This window comes from Bos mutus, chromosome 19 (assembly GCF_027580195.1).
Source record: "Bos mutus isolate GX-2022 chromosome 19, NWIPB_WYAK_1.1, whole genome shotgun sequence".
Taxonomy (NCBI): domain Eukaryota; kingdom Metazoa; phylum Chordata; class Mammalia; order Artiodactyla; family Bovidae; genus Bos; species Bos mutus.
Window position 1 is genome coordinate 54,594,310 of NC_091635.1, and position 8,489 is coordinate 54,602,798.

At 52.4% G+C, this 8,489-nt stretch overlaps 1 non-coding gene across 1 annotated transcript; it reads right to left on the minus strand.

The window, feature by feature from the left end:
* Positions 1–1,237: 1,237 nt before the first annotated feature.
* Positions 1,238–1,310, minus strand: TRNAG-UCC (transfer RNA glycine (anticodon UCC)). The gene has a single exon. It is a non-coding gene; the product is annotated as a tRNA-Gly (tRNA).
* Between the last annotated feature and the right edge of the window lie 7,179 nt (positions 1,311–8,489).

Below are 8,489 nucleotides of genomic sequence, written 5' to 3' on the forward strand. Positions count from 1 at the left end.
TGTGTGGTGAACATAAGCTTGTGAGGTGAATGAAAGAGCAAATGAAGGTCAGATTCTGAGTTTTGTGGTGAAAGAGTGAAATATCCCTTGGGGGCCATTCCCGGCCTGACCCAATCTTTCACTGACTTGGATTAAACTGGGCAATTTATAGCAATAGCTGCCTGGGTGCTCCCGTCTGCCCAGTAAAAAGGGGCTGTGAAGAACCCAGAGACTGTGGGGGAGGACATTTGATTTTGTTTTTGGTGACTTTAAAAAACAAACTCTTAATCAAAGGGCAGAAAACTGCATAAAAGCTAAACATGGAACCTGAAAACTTTTTTACCAGCACGCGGATCAAGAAGAGGATGTTGTCAGCATCCCGGAATGTGGCTCTTTGGTGGAGGTGGTGGAGGCCCGGTGACCCCTCTCTTGTCCTGGCCGAAGGCTGAAGGCCTCTCCTTGGGCTTCCTTCCTCTCGGGGGCCCAGATGCTCTGCTAATAGTCTTGTTCTCAGTAAGACCCTGGCCTGGGGCAAAGCTCACCCTCCTGTCTCAGGGCAGGGTCTGCAGTCATGAATGGGAGTGGGCACCCTCCTCTGCACAGAGCCTGGCATCCTCCAATCCCACCCCTCCATCATCCCATCTCCCGTCACTTTTGGAGACTGGGCTTGCAGGCCCACAAACAAGAGCCCTCCTGAGCTCTGTGTCAGGGACTCTTCACTCAGCCGTGAGTGACAATTCATTGAGTGGCCTGTGGATGTCAGGCCAGGTCTCTGCAGCACCAGGTCCTGCTTTTGAGGGATAAATCAGAGCCCTGAGAAAGTCTCTTTTAATGTGTATGATGTTTGAAGCACGGGAATTATAAACTTCATTTGAATGAAAATGGTTATTGCAGTTATTTCCCGAGCACTTTCTCCAAGACTCCAACCCTCCCATCCACCCTCAGGGGTGGCTGTTTGTATGTTTTCACTGGGGTATAAATTTCCTCACACTGTAATCGCAGATGCAGTGAGATTAGAGTTTCAGAGGCAATTCTCTGTAGTGGATTTTGTTTTCCTTAGCAGCTTTCTCTTCTTCAGAAAGGTGGAAAGGGAAAACACCCCTTAAGTTTTAATTGTCTGGTGACCTGAGTAGCTAACAGTCTCTTTGGGAACTAACCTTTAGCCTGGCTTGTTCAGGTACCTGATGCATCTTTCAGGATGCCTCCCTCTTCCTTTTTTTTTTTTTTAGGCTGCTCCGTGACACTTGCAGGATCTTAGTTCCCTGACTGGGGATCGAACCTGTACCCCCTGCAGTGGAAGTGCAGAATCCTAACCACTGGACCATCAGGGAAGTCCCTCCTTGTTCTTCTCTAAGATGGGTGAGGAGGGTCTTGCCAGGAAGGAGGAGGGCGTGGTATTGATGTCTTTGCAGGAGAAGGGGCCTGCTGTGCTTATCCCAGAGATGGGCTCCAGGCCACACTTGATGGACATGATTCCAGGACAGGGCAGCTACAATCTGCCCCATAAAGTGCATTTTTTTTTTCTGAAACCAGTAGCCAGAGGTGGTTTGCATGAGGAGGCCATATTGTGAGGGCTCATGGGTTCCCCGGGTGAAGCTCTGGGCAAGAGAGGCCAGTGTCTGAAGGGTGAAGTGAGCCACACATGACAGACCCCACCAGCCTCTGGCCGTGCTCCCCACCTGCTCTGTGGGGAGACCCAGCTGCTCCCAAACTGCCCTCCCCAGCCAGCTCAGCGTTAGTCCGAATGACTTGACTCTCAGGCCGGTGGAGAGCTGGTCCCCTCCTACTGAACCTGGAGTTGCTAATTAGCACCCTACCACCAGGAACCCTGCTGAAATGTGGGCCATTCCTTCCTGAAATTGAGGCTTTGGATGTAAAAAGAACACAGAAGTTGGTTGACACCCCGCAGCCTCAAGACGGCCTCGTCTCCTCCCGCAGCTTGGGAGAGGAGTCATGCCAAGCTTTCCACCTTCTCCACGAGGTATGAAACTAGGAAGGGGACACGCATGATCCCCTAGAACCTGGACCGGAGGTTTTCTCGGTACCACTGCACCTGCAAGGGGAAGGGCAAGATGCTCCAAGTACTGGGTAATTTTCTGGGCCTGGTGATGGTGAGGGCAGGAGCTGTGATGGTGAGGGCAGGAGCTGTGATGGTGAGGGCAGGAGCTGTGATGGTGTTGGTGGTGCATCCGTGTGCTGGGCTGGCAACCCTGGCCGTGGGGAAGCCAGCTGCTCCTGGATTGATTACAGCTGGAGGGCTGTTACGGGCCCCCAGGAGGACGAGTGGGCTGTGGCTCCAGGTACTCTGCTGGAGGTTGAGCTCTTTCTTCACCTTTCGCCACTGCCAAGGGAGGGCGACAGAGCCTCAGGCTGGGCCTGCTCCCAGTCCCTCAGTGGGCAGAGCACAGAGCTTAAGGCTGTGCATGAAACAACCTCAGTGCATGGCTGGAGCCAGGCCATGGAATGCCCAGATACACAGGAGCCACTGTTCCAGCCCAGGTCTCCAGGGACTGGGGCTCCAGGGAATGAATGCCTGCATATTACCTCCTCCCCAAGAACCTGAAAGCTCTGTGCACAGACCGGGGTTGTGGAGGGGATAACTGAGAGCTGGGATGGGGTTGGCCCCCGGGCTGCCGAGGGTGGCTCCGAAAGATGCTGTTCCGAGGCAAGGCCAGGGTTGAAAACTACCAGATAGAACAACAATGCGTTACTGTGGAGGGGGCTGAGCAGAGAAGCCACAGGGAGATACCTGGCAAGGTGAGCCACAGGCTTTGGAAGTGTAGAGAGGTGGCAAGGGCTGGCGTGTTCCCTGAGGTGTTGAAATAAGACATGTACTCGGGCGTGGTGGAGCTTTTTATAGAGAACCGACCATTCTGGAACATCTATCCATCCGTGCATCCGTCTTTCACCCATCCATTCACTAAGTCATTCTCATTCATCCAGTAGCCCTTGCAGTATGCGTGGGAATGTGCTGAGAGTGGTGGGAGAATGGAAAATCCACTAAGGTCAGCCCTCAGATGGTCTCCATCCCTGAAACATAGCCAGGCTGGGGCTCAAGGATTAGCCCACCACGGTACCCGTCTTGCATTCCCCTTGCTGCCCCTTGCGCCCATCTGGATAAGAACAAGAGTTGCTCTTTTTTTTTTTTTTTTTACTATCTACTACAGATGCTGTTGTGGGTGCTTTGAATCCATGTTTTCATTTAGTGTTCATGCAACCCTTGTGAGGGAAGCAAGGTCTGGAAAGTTTAAGGAATTTGCTCAAGTAACTTGCTGAGTCAGCGAGCGACAGAGCTGGGCCATGAGCTGAGCTCTTGACTCTGAAATGAAGGCTTCCTCTACCCTGCTCTGATGCCTCTCCACTCATAGGACCCTGCTGGCGGCTTTTAAGGTCCTAGAGCGGGATGGGTCAGCATCTGCAAAGGAGAGTCTTTAAAAAAAAAAACCGAAAACTTATTTGGGGCTGCATAAGGTCTCAGTTGTGGCCCTTGGGATCCTCTGTAGCAGGAGCGGTCTTTTAACTGTGGCTGGTGGGCTTCTGGCTCGTCCTGGCGTGAGCTCAGTTGCAGTGCACGCACTGAGTTGCCCTGTGTCATGTGGGATCTTAGTTCCTCGACTGACCAAGGCTCGAACCCGCATCCCATGCATTACAAGGCGGATTCTTAAATACTGGAGAGCCAGGGAAGTCCCAGCAAAGGAGTCTTTTTATTTCTGACCCTGACCCTACAGTAGGGTCTGCAGGGATCAAGGACACCTACCCTACCGTCCACAAAATGCGCCGAACCTTCGTGTACACACGTGGTTCATATGTTGGATCTTCAAGCAAATCCCTTCATATTTTGTAGATTTGCTTTCTCTGCTGCTGCTGTGAAGTCGCTTCAGTCGTGCCCGACTCTGTGCGACCCCCCAGACGGCAGCCTAGCAGGCTCCACCATCCCTGGGATTCTCCAGGCAAGAACACTGGAGTGGGTTGCCATTCTAGTACCCAGCTTATCGGGGTACTGTGAGAACTGAGTGAACTCTTTCATGTCGAACACTTAGAACTGTACCTGGTATGTCGTGAGTGCTCAGTAAGTATGAGCCATTAGTACTGCTTGAGGTTTTGTTTCCAGAGTTTTCCGTGGCTAGCACAGCTGCAGAACTCCTCAGTGCAGCCCCTTCCTCTTAGAGATGAGGAAGCCCATGGGAGGCAGACCTGCCCAAGGTGGTTTTGTGAGCTTTGTGACCATGAGCTTCACCAGTCTTCAAGGTCAGAAGTCTGTCTGGTTGCTGGGCAGATGGTGGTTTAGGGTGCCTTCACCCACAAGTGGTGCTGAGTTACTACCAGAACTACCCTCTTCCTTCCAACCCTCCTTGGAGGATACCAGGAACTGCAGCCAGCTTCCCTTACCCGAGGGAACATGTCCACTTGGTGGCTTCTCTGGGGTCCCCATTCCCTTCCCCTCTCCACGAGGGCCCAGGCTGAGCTTCTTCAGAGCAAAGACGGTATCTCAGCATCTCCGAATCCCTGAGGCCTTGCATCTAGTAGGGACCCGGTAAGTCTTTCTTCAGGGAACAAGGAAGGGTTACTCTGGCACTGAGGAGGCAGCTATGTGGCCTGTCTACGTTGTAAGCCAACGTAAGGTCAAACCAATGGAAACAGAGTGGGTGCGTCTGGTACTTGGAATTCTTCTTCAACAGAGTAGCAGGCATGACTTCACAGAGGGATCGACGTGCTCAGTGACTGACTGAGGGCCGGGTGGGACGAGGACCCAAGACCCCAGCTCCATTGCCCTGTGTCTTCCTGGCGCTCCTTCTTCTTTCAGATCCTGGGCTTCCTGAAGTCACGAAGCGTCATGCGTTTGTCTGTGTGTTCTAGCGTCTTAGCACAGGGCGCCGAGGTGGGCGAGTCCGTGTGTGTCTGCTCTCTGAAAACCTGTCTTTGTGTGTCTGCAGGCCCCAAGCCAGTGGGGACCCCCCTGTTGCTTCGGATCCTGCCAGACAGACCTCTCTTTCCTAAGCCCATCCCTGCAGACCACTTCGTTATCTTTTATGTCCCCTCCCCAGCCTCCTCTTCCCCGTCCCCCAGCCCTCCCACCCACGAATAGAAGCTCAGGGAGTCAGGGCTCCGAAGAGAGTGGCCTGCCCAGATCTGATCAAGAGACAAGTGAGAGGCAATGATTTGTGAAGAAATCCTGGTCCCGTCTAATGGAATTTTCCCAAAATAAATTCATGTAAACAAGTTCCCACAAAGAGGCAGTCAGGGGAGCCGGGTGTGTAAACAGCGTGAACAGTCCCAAGTGCCATGGACTCCAGGGGCGCTGTGTCGTCTGGAGGGGGGGCTGTGGGGAGACTCCCTTTAGCAAAACACCTTTGGCTCCAGTGCTTCTGACATCATAATGTCAGCCAATTCATTAACTGAAAGAAAAAAATGTCCTTCTTTTACTATCATCTCCAAAACGTAGCAACGCCACTTTGCAGCTGAAAAGACCGCAGAGAGGACTTTGTTTACATTTCTCATCCCATTTGAAAAACCAATCGAATCTCGGGAGATTATCTTCCAGCCTGGAGGAGGTGGGGGGAGGGATGCTGGGGGGAGGGGTTGGGGGGAGGGGTTGGGGGGTGTCAGTGGCTGGCTGAAAACTCCCTGGAGACAGAGAAAACCATGTCTGCTCGGTGCTCGGGGGCGGGCATGAATACACTCATAGAGTTCCTAGAATTAAGATGGAAATCGGCTCTCCTGAAGGCACGCAGAAGGACACCAGATTCTTGTGGCCTGGACGTCTGTGGCCACGTCCACACGCACGGCTGCGGCAGGCTGGGCTGTGTGCATGGCCGTGCAGACCAGGCTTCCGGAGGGAAGTGTGTGCAGGCGATCTGGGTGGGACACACCTTTCCCCCAGACGTTTTTTCCAACCGAGTCTGACTTTCCCAAGGCTGGGTTGTTTTCAAGACTTTGCACTTGATGACTTTCCCTCCCTCCCGTTACCAGGGCCCAGGGAGAGGAGACCTGGGTTCAAGTTCTGGCCAGGCCGCTACCAGGAGACCTTTCAGCAAACAGCGTAACTTCTCTGGCCTTGGGTTCCTCCTCTGTGCAGTGGGAACCTGGATAACATTCCCAGCCCTGTGTGCTTGGGGGAGTTGTCAGGTTTGAGTCAGGAAGTGGCTCAAAGTTGAGGGGTTTCATTTATTAGAGTGAATTCTGATTTCTGCTTCAGCTGTATCTTGGCTCAGTTGGATTTTGCCAAGGACCTGACTGGCTTTGCAAAAGTCAGGGCCAGGGAAACAGGGGGAGTTGAAAGGCGGGTGCCTGGAGGCGTGCAAGGAGAAGCAAAGATGCCCCTGGGAGGTAGGAAGGGGCGGCAGGGAAGAGGTCACCAGCAATCTGCTGGGCTGACGCGCCCCATGCAGGGCTCCAGATCAGGGCTGCTCTCTGTCAGCCTGATCCTTTAACCAGGCACACGCCTGCTGGTCAGGGTGATATGGATGCTGACTGTGGCCACCGGGCTCTGGGTCTTAAATTTCACCCCGAAGGTGGTTGTCTATCCCCTTTGCCATGTGCCTTTGTAGCGCCCTCCTATTGTGGGTGAAGGTCACTTCCTCCCCATGCCGATGTCACCTTGGCCATCGGACGTGAGATACTAAAGTCAGAGGTTTCTCATGTGCTTATGCAGCTTGATCTCTTGTGCTCCTAGGATCTGCCATGAGAAAAAGCATGCCCCAGTAGCTGCTGACCCAAGAAAAGCTGTGGACGTGTAGACAGGCTTGCACTCATCCCTGAGCCTGGAGCCAAGCATAGCTGAGCTACAGCCTGACACAGAGCTGCCCTGACCAACTCATAGAGCTGAGAGCGATGGAAACAAATGCCCTGAGCTTGGGGAGGTTTGTTACACGGCATTGTTGCAGTCTGATACACTGATAATGGCAATGAGGATAATGCACAGTTCCCTGACCCCCGAGATTTGCAAAGGTGAGGACACAGTTTTGATATTGGAGTTCAGTTAAGACGGTACTAAGCCAAATGGGGCTTCCCTGGGGGCTCAGGGGTAAAGAATCGCCTGCCAGTGCAGGAGACGTCAGACATGACTTAGCAACTAAACCACAACAGCAAGCAACGAAGTGAAGATGGCCTGTGATCACTTATAATGACAGATTTTCTGTTTCAACGTATTAGCTTCCCCACACAAGTAGAACACAGATGCCTATGATGTCACAGGGCTTCCCAAGTGGGGCTAGTGGTAAGGAACCCACCTCCCAATGCAGGAGACGTAAGAGACTCGGATTTGATCCCTGGGTTGGGAAGATCCCCTGGAGGAGGGCATGGCAACCCACTCCAATGTTCTTGTCTGGAGAATCCCGTGAACAGAGGAGCCTGGCGAGCCACAGTCCATGGGGTCACAAAGAGTTGGATACAGCTGAACTGACTTAGCACATGCACAAAAAATGTCATAAACAGAAGGCAGGATGCTGAGTAGCTTGCTGGGTAAGTGCTTGGCCTCTGAAGTCACGTGGTCTCAGATTTGAATTCTGACTTTTTGTCACATTCAAACTGTGTGACCTAGGGTAGTTTACTGAGTCTCTCTGAGTCTTAAGCGCTTCATCTTTGAAATGAAAATAATTTTTTTGTGAAAGGGACACAAAATAGGGTAGCAACATTTTTAGTGCAGGGTCTGCCACCTGGTGAGTGCCATCTAAATACGCTAATTATTATTAGCTGTTATTCTGGATGGGAAATAATGTTTGTGTCCATCAGGCAATGTCTCCGTGAAAGGCTGAACATGGTAGAGGATGTAAGTGACTGTGGGGAGATGCAGGGAGGGCCTGGGCTCCAGGTAGTGTGGGCTGAGCTCTCACCTGGGTGAGGTGGTGACATCCTTCAGCATTCCTGAGCTCCGTCCCTTCGTCAAAAGCCCCCCCTCTCACTTGTCATCTGCTGCGCAGTCAGCCGGTCCGCCCCCGATGGGCCTCTAGGAAACAGGACTCCTTGTGCTTGAAGGAAGAGAGGAGGGTGGTGGACAGAGGAGGAGTCATTGCTTCAGGATTAGGGCCTGTGTGTTGGGGACCCAGAGGGCTGGCAATTTGGACCTTGTTGATGGAGGGGACACTCCCTGGGGCTGCTGAAAGAGCATGACCTTCATTCTGTAAAGCTCCCGGATGCTTGGGGATCTTTCCCCATCAACTTTGGCTGAAACTAACCATGAAGACAAAGATGAGTACAGTGATAAGTTACACTTCAGGGTGGTGGACAGTTCTCTATGAGGAATGCTATTAGATTTTGCTTCTCTTTGGTCTATGAGGAAGGCAGAAGAGGGTTTTCAGCCCTGTTAATGGAGAAGCAGCAAGTAAGAATCTCAGTCCACAAACTCAGATGTGCAAATATTCAACTTAAATTTCTATTTCAAGCTCCCTTATGTTGGAAGGACACAATTTGGTGGATTCATTGGTAGATTCCACTCCCTGTGGGCCTTGCCCTGCCCTGCGGCACTTCTCTTGAGTTTCTGTCTGAGTTCCAGGGGCAGACTAGTCTTTGCA